Source organism: Phyllobates terribilis, unplaced genomic scaffold (genome assembly GCF_046119375.1).
Source record: "Phyllobates terribilis strain yellow unplaced genomic scaffold, ASM4611937v1 Scaffold_1__5_contigs__length_1240528914, whole genome shotgun sequence".
Taxonomy (NCBI): Eukaryota; Metazoa; Chordata; class Amphibia; order Anura; family Dendrobatidae; genus Phyllobates; species Phyllobates terribilis.
Window position 1 is genome coordinate 979,198,076 of NW_027362761.1, and position 19,433 is coordinate 979,217,508.

The 19,433-nt window shown below is 47.0% G+C and overlaps 1 protein-coding gene across 2 annotated transcripts in view; it reads left to right on the top strand.

Moving 5' to 3' along the window:
• The window catches only part of LOC141156828 (cytochrome P450 3A8-like), a 459,870-nt gene that overhangs the window by 289,468 nt on the left and 150,969 nt on the right, over positions 1 to 19,433 (top strand). The window lies entirely within an intron of this gene.

Here is a 19,433-nt window from a genome sequence, read left to right on the forward strand (position 1 = left end):
CTCCCTGCAGAGTAGTACTCCCAGAAAGAATTACTCCTGCAGAGCGTAAACAAGCTATACGGGCGTAACTGACCTTTTTTTTTTCTTTACTTAAACGACGCTCGCAATACTTAATCAAATGGTCAGCTTTACCACAATAAAGACACAATCCCTCGTTGAACCTCCGGTCTCTTTCCTGAGACCGGAGTGACATCGCCCCAACCTCCATCGGTTCTCCGCCGTCTGAGCAGATTTTCTGGGGACTAGGAACTAACATTACAGGAGTCTTTACCTCATTCTGCCTAGATCTCAGCCTCCTGTCCACACGAACAGCTTACAGATTACATGGCATCCTGCAGAGTCTCAGGTGCAGGGAATTGTAACGGGTCTGGGAGGTTGAACCTCTGAGCAACTATACAAAGGGGCAGTCCTTGTAAGGAAGCGGGTGGCTCCCAGGGAAGGTGGGCTGGCAGTCACGGCTAGAGACGGGGACAGTCTCTGGGTAAGAGGGCAGGTGGTCATGGCAAGTGACGGGGACAGTCTCTGGGTAAGAGGGCAGGAGGTCACGGCAAGTGACGGGGACAGTCTCTGGGTAAGAGGGCAGGAGGTCACGGCAAGTGACGGGGACAGTCTCTTGACAGGCGGGTGGTCACGGCAAGTGACGGCTGAGCCTCCAGGTAGGCTAGCAGGCAGGTAGCAGGTGGACGCTCCCAGGTGAGCGGGCGAGAGTCACTGGACAGGCAGATGGTCACAGCAAGTGACGGCTGAGCCTCCAGGTAGGCTAGCAGGCAGGTAGCAGGTAAGCGCTCCCAGGTGAGCGGGTAAGAGTCTCTGGCAGGCAGGTGGTCACAGCACGTGATGGCTGAGCCTCCAGGTAGGCTAGCAGGCAGGTAGCAGGTGAGCGCTCCCAGGTGAGCGGGTAAGAGTCTCTGGACAGGCAGGTGGTCACAGCACGTGATGGCAGAGCCTCCAGGTAGGCTAGCAGGCAGGTAGCAGGTGAGCACTCCAAGGTGAGCGGGCAGACGGATCCATAGACAGACTGGCAGGGCTGGTAGGCAGACTGTCGGACCGCAGGAATAACAGCAGATAGACACGAGTCAGGCAGGTATCAGACAGGAAACTGGCAGGTAACTGGTAATGGGACCTGAGGGCTGAAGCAGAGTGATGAACTATGCTACAACATTGCTCGGGCACCTCCATTTTGGAGGAGGTGCCTTATATATGGAGAGATCCTCCGGCCATTGGCCGGGGACTCCTTAGGACGGCGCGCGTGGCCCCTTTAAGAGAGGGGGAGCGCGCGCGCGCTCGCGCCTTAAGCACAGTGGCCGGGAAGGAGCGCGCGCTGCCAGCAGAGCGGGAGGAAGACGCCGGGCACGGAGCGGAGAGGTGAGGGGGACGCCGACGCTACAGTACCCCCCCGTTAGGCCCCCCCTTTTTTAGGCCAGACAGAAATTTATCAAGGATGAGAGGGGCATGGATGTTCTCCCGGGGCTCCCACGTTCTCTCCTCAGGACCAAACCCCTTCCAATGTACTAGAAAAAAGGTCTTTCCTCTTACCCTTTTGGTGGCCAGAATGTTCTCTACCTCAAACTCGTCTTCAGCAGAAACCGGAGCAGGAGGCGTACCTGTAGACTTGGAAAAAGAGTTAAGTACCACGGGTTTGAGGAGAGATACATGGAAGGAGTTAGGGATCCGCAAGTTGGCCGGGAGTTTCAATTTATAGGCCACCGGGTTGATCTGTTTGATACCCTCCAGTGGGCCGATGAACCGAGGACCTAACTTGTAGGAAGGAACCTTGAGCCGGACATACTTGGACGAGAGCCAGACTTTATCTCCAGGACGGAATTGTGGAGGATCCAGGCGTTTTTTGTCAGCGTGTTTTTTCATCCGCTCGGACGACAGAAGGAGTGCGGATCGGGTACTCTCCGAAATGGAGGAAAATTCGCTAACGAGGGATTCCGCAGCCGGATTGTCCACCGAGGTGGAGACGGGAAATGGGATCCGAGGATGCTGACCGAAGACTACAAAAAACGGTGATTTGGAGGAAGATTCGCTCTCGTGGTTATTGTAAGAGAATTCGGCCCATGGTAGGAGATCCACCCTGTCTGAATGGTGGGCATTAACGAAGTGCCGGAGGTAACTGGCCAGGATCTGATTCATCCGCTCCACTTGACCATTGGACTGTGGGTGGTAAGCGGAGGAGAAGTCCAGGGTGACGTCTAGCAGCTTACATGTGGCTCTCCAGAAGCGTGAGGTGAACTGAACCCCACGATCCGACACGATGTGGAGGGGCAGGCCATGGAGACGGAAGATGTGGCGGATAAAGTCTTTAGCCAGCTCGGGTGCAGACGGGAGGCCCGGCAGGGGAATGAAGTGAGCCATCTTGGAAAAGCGGTCAGCGACCAACCAAATGACCGTACAACCAGCAGAGACAGGGAGGTCTGTTATAAAGTCCATAGCTATATGCTGCCAGGGGGCAGCAGGTACTGGAAGAGGGAGGAGGCGGCCGGCTGGCAGGTGTCTCGGAACCTTGTTGCGGGCGCAGGACCCACAGGCAGAAACAAAGTCTATTACGTCCTTGTGTAGGGTAGGCCACCAGTAGTGCCGGGTAATAAGCTGGAGGGTCTTTTTCTGACCTGCGTGGCCAGCTAGCTTAGACGAGTGACCCCAGTGTAGGATCTTCTCCCGATCACGTACAGTTACGAACGTCTTACCGGGAGGGAGACGATTTAGACTCACGGGGGCCACCTGCATTACTCTGGCGGGATCGATGATGTGTTTAGGTTCCTCCTCGAGATCAGACACCAGGAAGGATCGGGACAAGGCGTCAGCTTTGATGTTTTTGTCAGCCGGGCGAAAATGAAGAACGAAATCAAAGCGAGCAAAAAACAAGGACCACCGGGCTTGGCGCGGGTTAAGTCTCTGGGCACTCTGGAGGTAAGCCAAGTTCTTGTGGTCCGTGTAAATTATTACCGGGTGAAGAGCCCCCTCGAGCAGGTAACGCCACTCCTCCAGTGCCAGCTTAATGGCCAATAACTCTCGGTCTCCTATAGAATAGTTGCGCTCAGAAGAGGAGAAGAGTTTGGAGAAGAAGCCGCAAGTTACCATTCTTCCGGAAGATGACTTTTGGGTAAGTAGCGCTCCGGCTCCAGAGGAGGAGGCGTCAACTTCCAGGAAGAATTGTTTGTTGCCGTCCGGGCGATGCAGCACCGGGGCGGAAGAGAAAGCCTGTTTTAAGGAAAGAAAGGCTTCCTCTGCTTCGGGCGGCCATTCTCTGGGATTAGTACCCTTACGGGTGAGCGCAGAGATTGGGGCCGTCCGGGAAGAGAAGTGCGGTATGAAGAGGCGGTAGTAGTTGGCAAAGCCCAGGAACCGCTGAATAGCCTTCAACCCCTCTGGTCGAGGCCACTTCTGGATGGCAGACAGTTTCTCAGGATCCATTCGTAGGCCGGTCTGAGAGATAATGTAGCCCAAAAACGGAAGCGAGGTCTGCTCAAAGAGGCACTTCTCATATTTAGCGTAGAGGTGGTTCTGCCTGAGCCTGAGCAGGACCTGACGAACGTCCCTCCGGTGAGTGGGAAGATCCGGAGAGAAGACCAAGATGTCGTCCAGGTATACCACTACGCAGGAGTAGAGAAGGTCCCGGAAGATGTCATTGACCAACTCTTGAAAGACGGCGGGAGCGTTACAGAGACCAAAGGGCATTTCCAGGTATTCATAGTGGCCGTCCCGGGTGTTGAATGCCGTCTTCCATTCATCCCCCTGACGGATACGGACCAGATTATAGGCCCCACGGAGGTCCAGCTTGGTGAAGATTCTAGCCCCCCTCAGATGGTCAAATAATTCCGGAATGAGCGGAAGGGGATATTTATTCTTCACCATGATCTGGTTAAGGCCTCTATAGTCTATACAGGGACGGAGTGAGCCGTCCTTCTTTTTAACGAAGAAGAAGCCTGCTCCCGCCGGGGAGGTAGATTTCCGGATAAATCCCCGGGCCAGATTCTCCTCAATATATTCAGACATGGACCGGGTCTCAGCAGTGGACAAAGGGTAAATACGCCCACGGGGAGGAGTAGCGCCGGGTATCAGGTCGATTGGGCAGTCGTATGGTCTATGAGGGGGTAATGTCTCTGCCTCCTTTTTATTAAAGACGTCCGCATAAGACCAATAGGGAACCGGAAGACCAGGTAGATTGGCTGGAGTAGGAGAAGGACGGACAGGATGGACGGGAACTAAACAAATCTTATGGCAGTCCTGCCCCCAGCGAAGGACTTCTCCGGTCTGCCAATCAAGCACGGGTGCATGTTTCTAAAGCCAAGGTAGGCCTAGCAAGAGGGCGTGACAGAGTCCAGGCAGAACATGGAAGAAGATGCACTCAGAGTGCAGCATTCCCACCTGCAGAGTAATGGATTCGGTGATGAGTTGGATGGGACGGGGTAAGAGACCCCCATCCACGGCAGCGACAGATAAGGGTACAGTCAGCGGTTTGGTGGGAATGCGGTATTTTTCTACCAGGGACTGAGAAATGAGATTTCCGGCAGCTCCAGAGTCAAGTTGGGCTAGTTCAAAATAACGGTTCTCCCCGCAGATGATAGAGACCGACAACAACAGAGATGGAGAGGGTTTATTCTTGTCTAGGACGACCTCTCTGAGCGATCCTAGACACAGGCGTTTCCCGACCTCTCCGGGCAGGAACGGATCCGGTGCTCCTTACTGCCACAGTAGAAGCAGCTCCCCTCAGCTTGGCGTAACTCTTGACGGGTTTTGACCATTTTGGTCTGGTCGAACTGCATAGGTTCGGGTGAGTGCGCCTGGGGAGTAGCAGGAGAAGAGACGGGTTTCTGAAAGGTAGGGGCTAGACATGGAAACCTCCTCTCACGGGTGACCTCTTTGGCGCGCTCCTGGAACCGGATGTCAATCCGGGTGGCAAGAGTTATTAAGTCGTCGAGAGTGGTAGGAATGTCCCGACCGGCGAGTTCATCTTTAATATGGCCGGACAGACCCTCCCAAAAGACAGACACCAGGGCGTCGTTATCCCAGGCCAGCTCTGAAGCAAGGGTACGGAACCGTATGGCATATTGGCCCACGGTGAGATCTCCTTGATGGAGGCGTAGCAGAGATGATGCGGATTAGGTCTTCCGTCCGGGTTCGTCGAAGACTTTCCGGAAAGCCGTGAGAAAGGCTGGCAGGTTGGACACCAGGGGGTCTCCTCTCTCCCATAGAGGATTTAGCCAAGCCAGTGCCTCCCCCGTGAGATGGGACATGATGAAGGCTACTTTGGCCCGGTCGGAGATAAACTGGTGGGACAGGAGTTCAAAGTGCAGGGTGCACTGGTTTATGAAGCCCCGAGCCTGAGCGGGGTCGCCTCCGAAGCGAGGAGGTGCAGAAAGCCGGGGTCCGGGGCAGGATGCCATGGTATTGGTGGGCAGCGGCACTGCCGGGTTGAGAGTCATGACACTAGCGGTGGTTGCTGGCGGAGCAGTCAGAGTGTCCAGGCGAGAGTTGACATTCCGCAGGTGACTCAGGATGGTCTCCTGTTGGGACCTCTGACGGGACAGTTCATGACATAGGTCCGAGAGCGAGGGAGCTTGGGTGCCACCGGGTTCCATGGCCCGAGCAAACTGTAACGGGTCTGGGAGGTGGAACCTCTGAGCAACTATACAAAGGGGCAGTCCTTGTAAGGAAGCGGGTGGCTCCCAGGGAAGGCGGGCTGGCAGTCACGGCTAGTGACGGGGACAGTCTCTGGGTAAGAGGGCAGGAGGTCACGGCAAGTGACAGGGACAGTCTCTGGGTAAGAGGGCAGGAGGTCACTGCAAGTGACGGGGACAGTCTCTGGGTAAGAGGGCAGGAGGTCACGGCAAGTGACGGGGACAGTCTCTTGACAGGCGGGTGGTCACGGCAAGTGACGGCTGAGCCTCCAGGTAGGCTAGCAGGCAGGTAGCAGGTGGACGCTCCCAGGTGAGCGGGCGAGAGTCACTGGACAGGCAGGTGGTCACAGCAAGTGACGGCTGAGCCCCCAGATAGGCTAGCAGGCAGGTAGCAGATGGACGCTCCCAGGTGAGCGAGCGAGAGTCCCCGGACAGGCAGGTGGTCACGGCAAGTGACGGCTGAGCCTCCAGGTAGGCTAGCAGGAAGGTAGCAGGTAAGCGCTCCCAGGTGAGCGGGTAAGAGTCTCTGGACAGGCAGGTGGTCACAGCACGTGACGGCAGAGCCTCCAGGTAGGCTAGCAGGCAGGTAGCAGGTGAGCACTCCCAGGTGAGCGGGTAAGAGTCTCTGGACAGGCAGGTGGTCACAGCACATGATGGCAGAGCCTCCAGGTAGGCTAGCAGGCAGGTAGCAGGTGAGCGGGCAGACGGATCCATAGACAGACTGGCAGGGCTGGTAGACAGACTGTCGGACCGCAGGAATAACAGCAGATAGACACGAGTAAGGCAGGTATCAGACAGGAAATAGGCAGGTAACTGGCAGGTAACTGGTAACGGGACCTGAGGGCTGAAGCAGAGTGATGAACTATGCTACAACATTGCTCGGGCACCTCCATTTTGGAGGAGGTGCCTTATATATGGAGAGATCCTCCGGCCATTGGCCGGGGACTCCTTAGGACGGCGCGCGCGGCCCCTTTAAGAGAGGGGGAGCGCGCACGCGCCCTAAGCACAGTGGCCGGGAAGGAGTGCGCGCTGCCAGCAGAGGCACGGAGCGGAGAGGTGAGGGGAACGGCGTCCCTGCCTTGCAGGAGGCACGGACGCCGACGCTACAGGAATGTTATTAGAAGATCCTTAACCTTTTCACTCAGACCAGCAAGAAATAAACATTTCAGAGCAGGATCATTCCATTTAACTTCTGAGGCCCATCTCCTGAAATGTGTGCAATAATTTTCAACATCACCTAACACCTGATTCAAATGCCTGAGTTCTGCCTCAGCAGATGAGATTCGATCAGGATCGTCATATAACAGCCCCATAGCAGAAAAAAATTCTTCAACAGACCTTAAACACGGATCAGATCATTAGGTTGGAGAGAAAAGGCCCACCCCTGTGGTTCATTGCGCAAAAGTGACATAATAAAACCAATGTGCTGTGATTTATTCCCAGAGGACCTTGGTCTCAAACAAAAATATAACAAACAAGCATTTTTAAAGAAAAAAAAATCTTGCTGTTTACCATACAAAACATCAGGCAGTCCTACCATGGGTTTGACAAAATGCGCTCCGGAACAGCTACTCACGTGCTGCTGAAGCTCGGCCACCTCCAGAGACAATCCCTGCAGGCGTTGAGCCAAATCGTGGATGGAAACCATACTGATCCCCGAATTTCTTTCCTTTAAGTTTTTTGGGCTGGACTTACTGTTATGATCTGCAACATGAACTAAGGAAAGATAGGGGAAAGCTGTCCCTAGAGTAAGACTAAGCTGAATCCCTATGATGTAGCGGGCTGCCTGTTCCTAGTGAACAGACCCGCCTTAGTCCTCGGCTAGTCTGAACGAAGACCTATAGCATAACGGGAGGGGTCCCTAAAAGAACTAAGGACTGGGACAAAAATGGGACGCCTCCTAAACAGAAAAGTAGTTGCAGAACACAAAAAGACAAACTGACAAAAAAGTACTAGAGGTCCCAGAAGGACCAAGCGAACTGACAGAGAAAGGCACAGAAGCACCTCGCTAGAGAAACAGACAAACACTGAAGTCCAGCACAGCCAGAAGGGCGGAGCTGGAATATAAAGGCAGATGGTCACGTGACCGCAAAAACAAGTTGGAAAAAACAAACAGGAGGGTTCTAACAGATACAGGACAGAACCTGGCAACTCAGTTGCACAGAACACACTGAAAGAAAGCTTTGCTCAGGCACCTCCCACAGGGTGGGGGAGGTTTAAGTATCCAGTGTCTCACAGCAATAGGCTGGGGACGCATTAGGACTGCGCGCACTGTAGCTTTAAGAATCAGGAAGTAACAGCGCCGCCGCCCTAAGCCAGCAGACAAGAGACATGCACACAGCAAGCAGAGGAGTACAGTGCACAGCCTGGACTGATAGGTAAGTTGGTGGTCTTGCATGGTGGGAGATGGTAAGCCATGCCAGCATGCCGCCAGGAATGTTACACACTGCATAGGCCAACACTATGGGAGACCCACTTCCTAATAATTGGAACATTTTTCATGAGGCCCTCTGACCTCCACGTCTCTTCTAAGGGGCATTGGAGTGCCTCCAAATTTTTGGCAACCCTTGCATTCACTGCATAGGCAAACACAATGGGAAACCCACTTCCTAACAGTGGGAACATTGTTTTCAGGAGGCCCTCTGACCTCCACGTCTCTTCCAAGGGGCATTGGAGTGCCTACAAATTTTTGGCAAACCTCGCATTCACTGCATAGGCCAACACTATGGAAGACCCACTTCCTAATAATGGGAACATTTTTTCATGAGGCCCTCTACGTCTCTTCCAGGGGGCATTGAAGTGCCTCCAAATTTTTGGCAACCCTTGCATTCACTGCATAGGCAAACACAATGGGAAACCCACTTCCTAATAATGGGAACATTGTTTTCAGGAGGCCCTCTGACCTCCACGTCTCTTCCAAGGGGCATTGGAGTGCCTCCAAATTTTTGGCAACCCTTGCATTCACTGCATAGGCAAACACAATGGGAGTCCCACTTCCTAATAAGGGGAACATTGCTTCTAGGAAGCCCTCCTCTAAGTCTCTTCAAAGGAGTATTGGGGTGCGTCCAAATTTTCAAAGGCGTATTGGGGTGCGTCCAAATTTTGGGCAGCCCTGCCACTCACTGCATACGCAATAACAGTATAGGAGACCCATTCTTTAGTAATGGAAACAACAAAGCCTAGCCAGCTGATGGCTCTCTAAGAATAGTGAGGGCCGACTGCTGGCCCTTTAAGAATAGTAAAGGCCGCCTGATGGCCCTATAAAAATAGGCTTTGTGACTTTCAGAGTCCCTCCTTCATAAATGAAACAGGATGTGTCTGATCATGTCTCACACACGACATGGCCAAATAAGGTTGTAAAATGTTAAAATGACATTTCCCGGTGAATGCATTTGTCACGGTTGAAAGCAATGCAAAAGTGCATCAAAAACTCTACGTGTAAACATAGCCCAAGGTACGGTGGAGCATTTTTGTTTTTGGTTATTTATTTTGCCTTATATACAATTCATTACCCTGGAAAGGATGTTCCTTAACATATTCCCCAGGAAAATCCATTTTGGTTTATTTTTTGTATGAATGCTGTGTACTATTGAGTCTTTGTGAAGGAAAAGCCTGTGGTTGTGTATGCATTAAAACTGTGCTTTACTGTGCTACTGGATAGACTGTGTACTAATGTGCTGCGAAGAAGATTGTACTGTTGTTACTGGAGCCTGTTGCTCAAAGAGACACTTAAATTGTACTGGCCATGCCTGATTAAATGTTACTGCTCTACCGTTTCTGAGGACTCTTGTCAAATGTGTCTGGTCAGTAATTGAATTTTAAGCAAGATAGTTAAAATATAACATTTATTAGATATATATTAAACTTTTCTTTAGGTAAAAAAACCCTAATGGGCCAATATAATGAACCCTGGGTCTTCTGAATTACCATCAATAGCTTATAATTGTGTATACATGCAAACCACACCTCAAAATGCCAAATACCAAGTATGTAGGGTTTAACCGCTTCCCGACCGCCCACTGTAGATAAACGTCCGCGCTGCCTGGGCTCTGTGCAGCGCGGACGTTTAAAAACGGTGGGGGGTCCTGCAAGCGCTGCAGGAGCGGTGCAGGGCGATAGCTCTGACAGGGAACATCATCGGGACCTGATTGGATCAGGTCCCAGTGATGTTAACCCTTTGCTGTCTTCTATATGCCGCGATCTATAGTGATTGCGGCATATAGAAGACAGCTGGAGGAGAGGGGGTCGTCCACTTACCTCTCTGACGACCCCTGATAGCTTCCAGGACCTTGGGTTGCTATGGCAGCTGGAGGTCACATGACCGCCTCCAGCTCTGCCATATATGGTGTCCTGCCAGGCTCAGCCTGCAGCCTGCAGCTGAAGCCTGGCAAGAGACTCTGACTGTGAAAGTCAGTGAAGATCTCATGTAATGTAATATATGTCTATTACATTACATGAGATCAGGGATCAGAAAAATAAAAATTAATGTCCCATACAGGGACTAAGTAAAAATGTAAAAAAAAGAAAAAAATAAATGTTTTGAAACTGTTAAAAAAAAATACAAAATAAATGAAAATAAATAAATAAAATATTAAACCGATAAATCCGTATATTTATGCAAAAATAAAAAAAGTACACATATTTGGTATTGCCGCGTCCGAAACAACCCGAGCTATAAAACTGTCACACTAATTAACTCCTTCTGTGCACACTGTAATAAAAATAAATAAAAAACGGAGCAAAAACTATGCTTTTTCCTCATATCGCCAAACAAAAAGTGGAAAAAAATGCGATCAAAAAGCAAAATGGAAATAAAAATGGTACCGCTGAAAACGTCATCTTTTTCCGCAAAAAAAAGCCGCCATACAGCTCCATCAGCCGAAAAATAAAAAAGTTATAGCTCTCAGAATAAAGCAATGCAAAAAAAATATTTTTTCTATAAAATTGTTTTATTGTGTAAAAGCGCCAAAACATAAAAAAAATATACAGTAAGTGTAGTATCGCTGTAAACGTACTGACCTGAAGAATAACACTGCTTGATCACTTTTACCACACGCAGAACGGCATAAAAAAAAACCTCAAAAAACAATTCCTGAATTGTTGGTTTTTGTTAATTTTACCTCCCAAAAAACGTAATAGAAAGCGATCAAAAAATGTCCCGTACCCAAAAATTGTACCAATAAAAATGTCAACTCGTCCCGCAAAAAACAAGCCAGCACATGACTCTGTCGGCTGAAATATGGAAAAATTATAGCGATGCAAAAACTAGATTTTGCAAAAAAAAAGCGTCTCTTAGTGTGTGACAGCTGTCAGTCATAAAAACCCGATATAAATCTGGTATCTCTGTAATCGCACCGACCCGAAGAATAAAGTAATCTAATCAGTTATATCACACTAGGAATGGCGTAAAAAAATAAATAAAACCAATTCTTCACCTGCTACTGATTTGTTTATTATGTCTCCCAAAGATCGCAGTATGGCTCAGCATACATTTATCCTGCGCTGAGCACTTACGCCAGAGTTTCCGTGAAAATCTCTGAAATATGTGATTCAGCCGGAACCCATGACGGAAGATTCCCTGTAATGAGGCAGATATAGGCCACTGTGGATGCCGTCTGGCCTGTGATCCCACGGTGTCATTTGTTTTAGGCGTGCATAAAAGCGCGGTTGGCCACAGTTTTGTGCACTTCTGAAGAAAAGGACACCACTAAACAGAGGCCAGACGGAGTCCAGAGAAACTCTGCTGCCTCATTACAGTGAATGGATCCCGCAGGGGTTTCATCTGAATTACATCACTTGGAAATTTAGATGGAAACCCCGATGTAAGTGCTCAGCCTATAGCGCCGGATAAATGTTACGTAAAATGTTCCCAATAAAAGCTTCAACTCAGTCCTCAAAAAAAGCTAGTCCCCACTCAGGTCCGTCATCTGTTAAAAATATAAGGGACTTCCAAGTTACTGGTAGCAGAAAGGCTCTGGAAAAGCAAAATGGCCCTTGCCCCCCAAAAGAAATTCAGAAAATTTTGTGCTCCCAAATCCAAATGCCTATTCTACAATAATTTGTTCTCCAATTGTCAAATAGTGCTCCGTCCCCCCCAGATCTCGCCGTATGGCTGAGTGGTACGATACAGCCACATATGGGGTATTGCCACTTTTAGAAGAAATTGTGTGACACATTTCGGCACCATTATTACCCATTGCCCTGTGTGAAAATGTAAAATCTGAGGGTAAAACATTTTTTTGTGGTAAAAATACAATTATGTTTATACCATTATAATTACGTTTATACACTTCCCAATGGTATAAATTTAAAAATTAAAAAATACTCACTACTTCCCTAGATGAATTCCTTGAGAGGTGTAGTTTACAAAATGGGGTCACTTGTGGGGGTTTCTGCTGTTTTGGCATGTCAGCGACTCTTCAAATGTGACAAGGTGTCTGCAACCTATCCCAGCCAACATAGCGCTCCTTTCTTTTCCGAACCCTGCCGTACACCAAAGCAGTGGTTTTCCCCCACATATGGGGTATCAGCGTACTCAGGAGAAATTGTGCAACAAATTTCATGGTGCAATTTATCCTGTTACCCTTATGATAATGCAAAATTAGGGAATGAAAAACATTTTTTGTGGGAAAACTGTGAAAATGTTATTGTTATGGCTCAATATTATAAACTTCTGTGAAGCAGCTGGGGGTGCAAGGTGCTCACCACACATCTAGATAAGTTCCCTAAGGGGTCTAGTTTCAAAAATGGTGTCACTTGTGGGGGGTTTCCACTGTTTAGGCACATCAGGGGCTCCCCAAATGCAACATGGCGTCCGCTAATTATTCAAACAAATTTTACATTCAAAAAGTCAAATGGCGCTCCTTCCCTTTCAAACCCTGCCGAGCGCCCAAACAGTGGTTTGCCTCCACATATGGGGTATCGGCGTGTTCAGGAGAAACTGCACAACAAATTTCATGGTGCAATTTATCCTATTACCCTTATGATAATGCAAAATTAAGGGATGAAAAACGTTTTTGTGGGAAAAATGTGAAAATTTTATTTTTACAGCTCAATATTATAAACTTCTGTGAAGCACCTTGGGGTTCAAGGTGCTCACCACACATCTAGATATGTTCCCTAAGGGGTCTAGTTTCCAAAATGGTGTCACTTGTGGGAGGTTTCCACTGTTTAGGAACATCAGGGGCTCTCCAAACGCAACATGGCGTCTGCTAATTATTCAGACAAATTTTACATTCAAAAAGTCTAATGGCGCTCCTTCCCTTCCGAGCCCTGCTGTGCGCCCAAACAGTGGTTTTCCCTCACATATGGGGTATCAGCGCGCTCAAGAGAAATTGCACAAAAAATTTTGGGGTCCTTTTTTTTCTGTTACCCCTGTGAAAATAAAAAAAATTGGGTCTAAAGTAACATTTTTGTGAAAAAAGTTAAATGTTAATTTTTTTCTTCCACATTTCAAAAATTCCTGTGAAGCACCTGAAGGGTTAATAAAGTTCTTGAATGTGGTTTTGAGCACCTTGAGGGGTGCAGTTTTTAGAATGGTGTCACTTTTGGGTATTTTCTGTCATAAAGACCCCTCAAAGTGACTTCAAATATGATAGGGTCCCTAAAAAAATGTTTTTGTAAATTTTGTTGGAAAAATGAGAAATCGCTGGTCAACTTTTAACCCTTATAGCTCCTTAACAAAAAAAAATTTTGGTTCCAAAATTGTGCTGATGTAAAGTAGACATGTGGGAAATGTTATTTATTAACTATTTTGTGTGACATATCTCTCTGATTTAAGGGCATGAAAATTCAAAATTTGAAAATTGCAAAATTTTCAAAATTTTCGTCAAATTTCTGATTTTTTCGCAAATAAACGCAAGTGATATCGAAGAAATTTTACCACTATCATGAAGTACAATATGTCACGAAAAAACATTCTCAGAATCAGGGGAATCCATTGAAGCGTTCCAGAGTAATTACTTCATAAAGTGACAGTGGTCAGAATTGAAAAAATTGGCCCGGTCACGAAGGCAAAAGCAGGCTCTGGTGCGAAGTGGTTAAAAAAGTTAGCCTCAATTCATCCAGAGCACTGAGGATCATATAGTTAAATATTACCCTTACTAGTATTGGTTAGCATTTTTAATAACAATCATATAGAGATACCTTGTATGCGCTCAAAAAATTAGGCATACAATTAAATCCCACATGCCCTTTAACAAAAAAGATACCATGGACTATACAGTAAAATCCCACATGACCTCTATTCAAAAAGGTACCGTGGACTATGTCAGGGAAAATCAACAAAGCCTCACTGAAAGAATCCTTCGGGTTGTTGTTATGCCAAGCAAAATGAAACAATCTCACCCAATCCTAAAGTGCATCATGGCTTGATTCATCCTGGTGTAATGTCATCCTATTATTCATGACCAAAACATATTGGAGATATCCTGCTCCCAAAGCGTTTCCTCCTAAAATAGATTCATCAGGGGAGACTGAAAAAGGGGCTGAGGGTTTCCATCATTACAAGCAGCCCTTATCCTCCTCTCAAAAGACCCAGGGTTCCACCTGTCACCTCCTACACCGTGTCTCCTTTAAACTGCCGCGCTGAACAACACGCCGCTACGTCACTTCCGGTCACGTGGGCTGGTATATCCGGTATCTGGAACGCAAACCATCGGGTGGAACGCATATGGGATCCCGCCGACGTCACATCCGGTGACGTCCTCCCTGTTTCCGGTTACTGGAACGCATGTATGCATCAATGAGGTGTATCTCAGGCACTTACACTAGCGCTTCAATAAGACCAAAACCGCCGATCCTAAACTGGACTCCACAGAGCGGTGGTTGGGGAGGGAGGAAGGAACAAAGTAATCCACTACCCCAGTCAAAAAAACTGGGAGGTATAATACACCTCCTCACCTTCATTTTCAGATATATTCGCCACTCTAATCACGCAGCAACATATCAGATAATGGGACAAAATTTTTATAACAAATCAACTTTTTAAAAAAAAAAAAAAAAAAGGAAGCATCCATCGTCCCACCCCTTAAGGGTTAAGCATGGCCTCCCACCATAGGGCTATCTTCACCAGACAGCTAAGCAGGCATGAATAGGAGGCTAAGACCAACACATATTTGTCCACAACAAACCATTTAGAACATTGCCCAAAAGGCTAAACCAAGGGTCAGCATCTGAAGTACGGGGTAGAGAGAACAACACACACCATAAAGTAGGCAAATAAATGGTATATTTCTAAAATTGAAATAAGGAAACCTTTGCGAAAAAGGAAGCCCCATAAAAGAGGCCAAAAGGATACTGCATGGCACACAAAATCTTTTCTACACTGGCCCTACGCCCCAATCCCTACCTGACAGCGAAGGTTGGCACCCTAGACCTGCTCAGTGGCGCCCCCACTCAACGACGGCTGTCCCTACACTCCTTTCCCTAGATAGTCCCTCGACCTATAGGAAACATTTATACGAGATTTGTTCATTAAGTCCACTAGGTGCCAGTGTATCCATTTGGCCTCTCTTTGAAGTAGAGCCTTATCCCAATTCCCACCTATCTGTGGAAACTTGACCTTATCAATACCTATAAACCTAACCGAATCAACTTTGCCCTCATGCATGGTGTTAACATGTTTAGCTAGGGGTGTGTCCTTTTTATTAGCAATATCACGCAAATGTTCACCTATATGCTTCCTGAGTTCTCTTTTCGTTTTACCCACATATTCGATATTACATTGACATGTGGCTTTGTAAATAATCCCTTTGGATCTGCAATTTATGAAGGAATTAATATAGTGTATTTCTCCAGTCACTTTACTCTCAAAAGTTTTACTCTGTGTGATCACCTTACATGCCACACATCCACTAAATTTAAAGCACCCCTTGCCAGTTGATCTAAGCCATTCAGTACCCGCTTCACCAACATAATGGCTATGTACAAGCTTATCTCGAAGGGATCTACCCCTACGGTATGTAATCTGTGGGGTGGACTTAACATAGCTCCCTATGTCTTCATCCATCTGAAGGATCTTCCAGTGCTTCTGGAGAATTTTTCTGACCTCATGTGCCTTATTTGAGTAGGTAGTAATCACTCTACATGTGTCATTTATTCCCTGATCCTGTGGAGATGGATAAAGAAGAGTCATATGATCCTTCGCCAGAGTTTCCTCATAGGCCTTGGCTAGGACTTTTTTGGGATACCCGCTTTCAATAAATCTATCCCGTAATTCAGAGGCCTGCTGATCAAAAACCACATTATCTGAACAGTTTCTACGAACCCTCAGATACTGGCCCTTTGGGATCCCTTTCTTCAAGGGCAAGGGGTGATTGCTCTCCCATTTCAGTAATGAATTTGTAGCTGTTTTTTTACGATATGTCGAGGTAGAGATACTACCATCCTCATTCTTACATAACAAGATATCCAGAAAAGGCAAGGTATTAATACCTACTTCACATGTAAACCGCAAATTAAGACTATTTTTGTTGAGTGCCTTCACAAAGGTATGAAATTGTATGGAGTCCCCCTTCCAAAAAATTAGGATATCATCAATATACCGTATCCATAGGGATATCCTCTCACTACCTTCCACAGTACGTTCCCCAAACACAATTGTTTCCTCCCACCAGCCCAGGTAAATATTGGCGTACGATTTGGCACAGGGACTCCCCATCGCAGTCCCCTGAGCTGGTGGAAGTATTGGTTGTAAAATAGAAAGACATTTATGTTCAGACAAAACTCAATAGACTTTTTAATAAATTCATTGTGGTCGGCGAATTGACATCCTCTGCTACTCAAAAAGTATTCCACTGCCTCCAGGCCCTTTTCATGGGGAATTGATGAATACAGGGATTCCACGTCTATACTAGCCAACATTTCATCAGGATCCACAGATATGCCATCCAGTTTTCTCAATAGGTCACTAGTATCTCTAATGTGTGAATTAAGGCCAATGACAAATGGTCTCAAGATTTTATCGAGATAAAAACCCAAATTTTGGGTAAGACTGTCCACCCCTGCCACTATAGGACGTCCTTTCAAAGGACTCGTCCCCTTATGCACCTTGGGGAGGCTATAGAAAGTGGCCATTATCGGGAATTTAGGGCAGATAAAATCGAATTCTTTCTTACTGATAATCCCACTTGTCAGGCCCTCAGATGCCAACAATTTCAAATCATCCAAATATTCACCAGTAGGATTGCCCCTCAAGACCCTATAACAGTCTTTATCACACAAAATATTCAGGCACATCTGATGATAATTTCTGGAATCCATAACCACAACATTGCCCCCTTTATCGGAGGACTTAATAGTAATTGACTGATCCCCTTCCAAATTACATAAAGCCTGAATCTCGAGTTTTGTCAGATTATAATTATATCTCGTTTTTTTCTTTTCCAAGGCGGTAAGGTCTTCTGTGACCAGGTCCAGAAACACATCAATGGGGCCAACATCAACCTGTGGTGGCGGCATATTAGTATTTTTCAATTGTAAATCAGTAAAGGGACCCCTGCCCTCCAAATTAGGGTCTGGTAAACCCAAGTCAAAAAGAATCCTAATGTCAACCAATAAATCATCTGATACCCCCAGATCGGAACAAGTGAGTTTGTTCATCTGAGCAAAGTATTTCCTCCATTTAACCTTACGAACAAATAGGTTTACATCTTTCACTGCATCAAATGATTTATATCCTGTGCCTGAGAGAAGCTGCAGCCTTTGGTCGCCATGAGTAACGGTTCCCCCAGGATGCCAACGAATTCTTGAAACCGGTCTCGCCCCTATCTGAACTTAGGTGGCGTATGTGTAACATATGCCTTGGTTCTTGACGTGCGAAGTCTGAGTTTCCGTGCTTGACCATCGATGTCTCACCTACCTCGGTCTCCAGTCACCCTTCGGATGCTCTGCCTCTTAGCCCACCAGTTTCCAAGTCCTTTAGCAAAGGCATTTCTTCCAGGAGACCTGCAATCTCCATACATCCAGCACGTGTGAAACAAACAGCTCCAGAGCTGCTACATTCAGGCCCACCCCATACCAGTACTTTACCAGTGACTTTATCACAACACACAGACACACAAGTCTATAAAGAAGGATCCTCTACAGCAGGGGTGCACAGCCTGTGGCACAAAAGACACTCGCGGCTTGGTATGTCATTCTGTGCGACCCCCCCCCAACCATATGGACAGAAAAATGCTTGACTGACAGGCTAACTGTATCTGAGCAGCCACACATAGAAGAGTAGTAGCAGCAGCTGAGGAGCAGGCAGGGACTAGCAAGTACTAATGGCACCCTGTGTAGACATTTCAGGGTGCCTCATACATCAGGAGAATTAGGTCTCTTATCTTATTTGAAACTCCGGAAAATCGTATGTGAATTAGACAGGTGGCCTTCCCTGTCTGTGGCTCGCTCCACTGTAGATTATAGGAGTTCTGAATCTTTAGGCAGTAAGCAAAAACCCATGATCTATTGTAGAAAGGCATGTCCATGACCTCTTCCTCTTTAGGACTTATTCACACAGTTTGTTACGAGGATTTAGTAAAGGATTTTACTGCAAATGTACATAAAATTGCTTCAAATACTCTTTGAATAAGCTTCATATTGGTTTTACTGTGAAATGTTCAAAATAACGTGAAAAAAACAGCACTGTGTGCACTTGTAAAGAGACAAGACATTGTACCAGAACAGCGAGGAGATGTGGCAAAGGGGAGGAGTCTGATCAGGAGCCCGGGTACAGTATTGTCAGGGAAACGAGCTGAGGAGAAAAACAGCACGTTTGCAAGTTCTGAGGTGATTCTGGCACCAAGGAGAGAGACAAGAGGAGCGACAGCAGCGACCGGAGCTCCTGTCAGGAAGAAAGGTGCCACATATCCGCCCAGACGTCAATGGTCAAGCCCTGAAGACCCGAAAGATGCCAATCAAGGTTCATCACCCAGGTGACTTTGGTTGACAGGTCGGGAGCAGGTTGCAGGGCATGGTTCTCAGATGTGTGTGCCAGAGACATATGGTACCGGGCACAGATAGAGGGAAAGACAATAGTCAGACGGGGACCAGCAGACGCCAGAGCGGCATCGCAAAAGTGGATAAAGATTGACGGGGGAAACGAGCAGCGAGTTGTGATAGGAACCGAGTATTGACAAAGCTTTAAAAGACAGACCCTTGGCAGGTATAGTTAATGACAATCTAGTTCCCCTTCACTTCAATAGATCATTTTAAACTACCAGCCCTTGAATTCTAGTGTATTCTGATAATTTATTCTGTTATGTGATTTCCTGCTTATTTTACTGTCAAACATTATAAAGAAATTGTTACCATATAATACGTGTTTTATAATTAATATTAGTTGTTAAATATACACTTAAGGAGCTTTACCCATTAAAATCAGTCGGAAACTTATTCAAAGAGTGTGGTTTTTGATGTGGATTTAGGAGCAGAATCTATTTCTAAATTTTCTTTTAAAAATACTCAATGTGAACATAGCATTAGAGGGCTGATTTTAGGTGGTAAGAGTTCTGGAAGTTGAATTTATTTTACATACTTTCGATATGCTACAAATGTCCCAGAAGGTAATACCATTTTAATTTTTAGCGCAGCCCCTGGATTGGTTCAGTATGACAATGTGGCTGTGGGCCAAAAAATGTTGTGCACCCATGCTCTAGAGCTCGGTGCAGAAAATGGAACATGTAGCAGCAATTTTGAATGTTAGAGAAGTAGCATATGAGATTGTATAACAGAAGCAGAAATGTCGTCACACACCAGAGACAGAGCAATGTCCCAATTTCAAGGTGAATAATATTAGCTATATCGCTCTGATTTTGTGTTTTT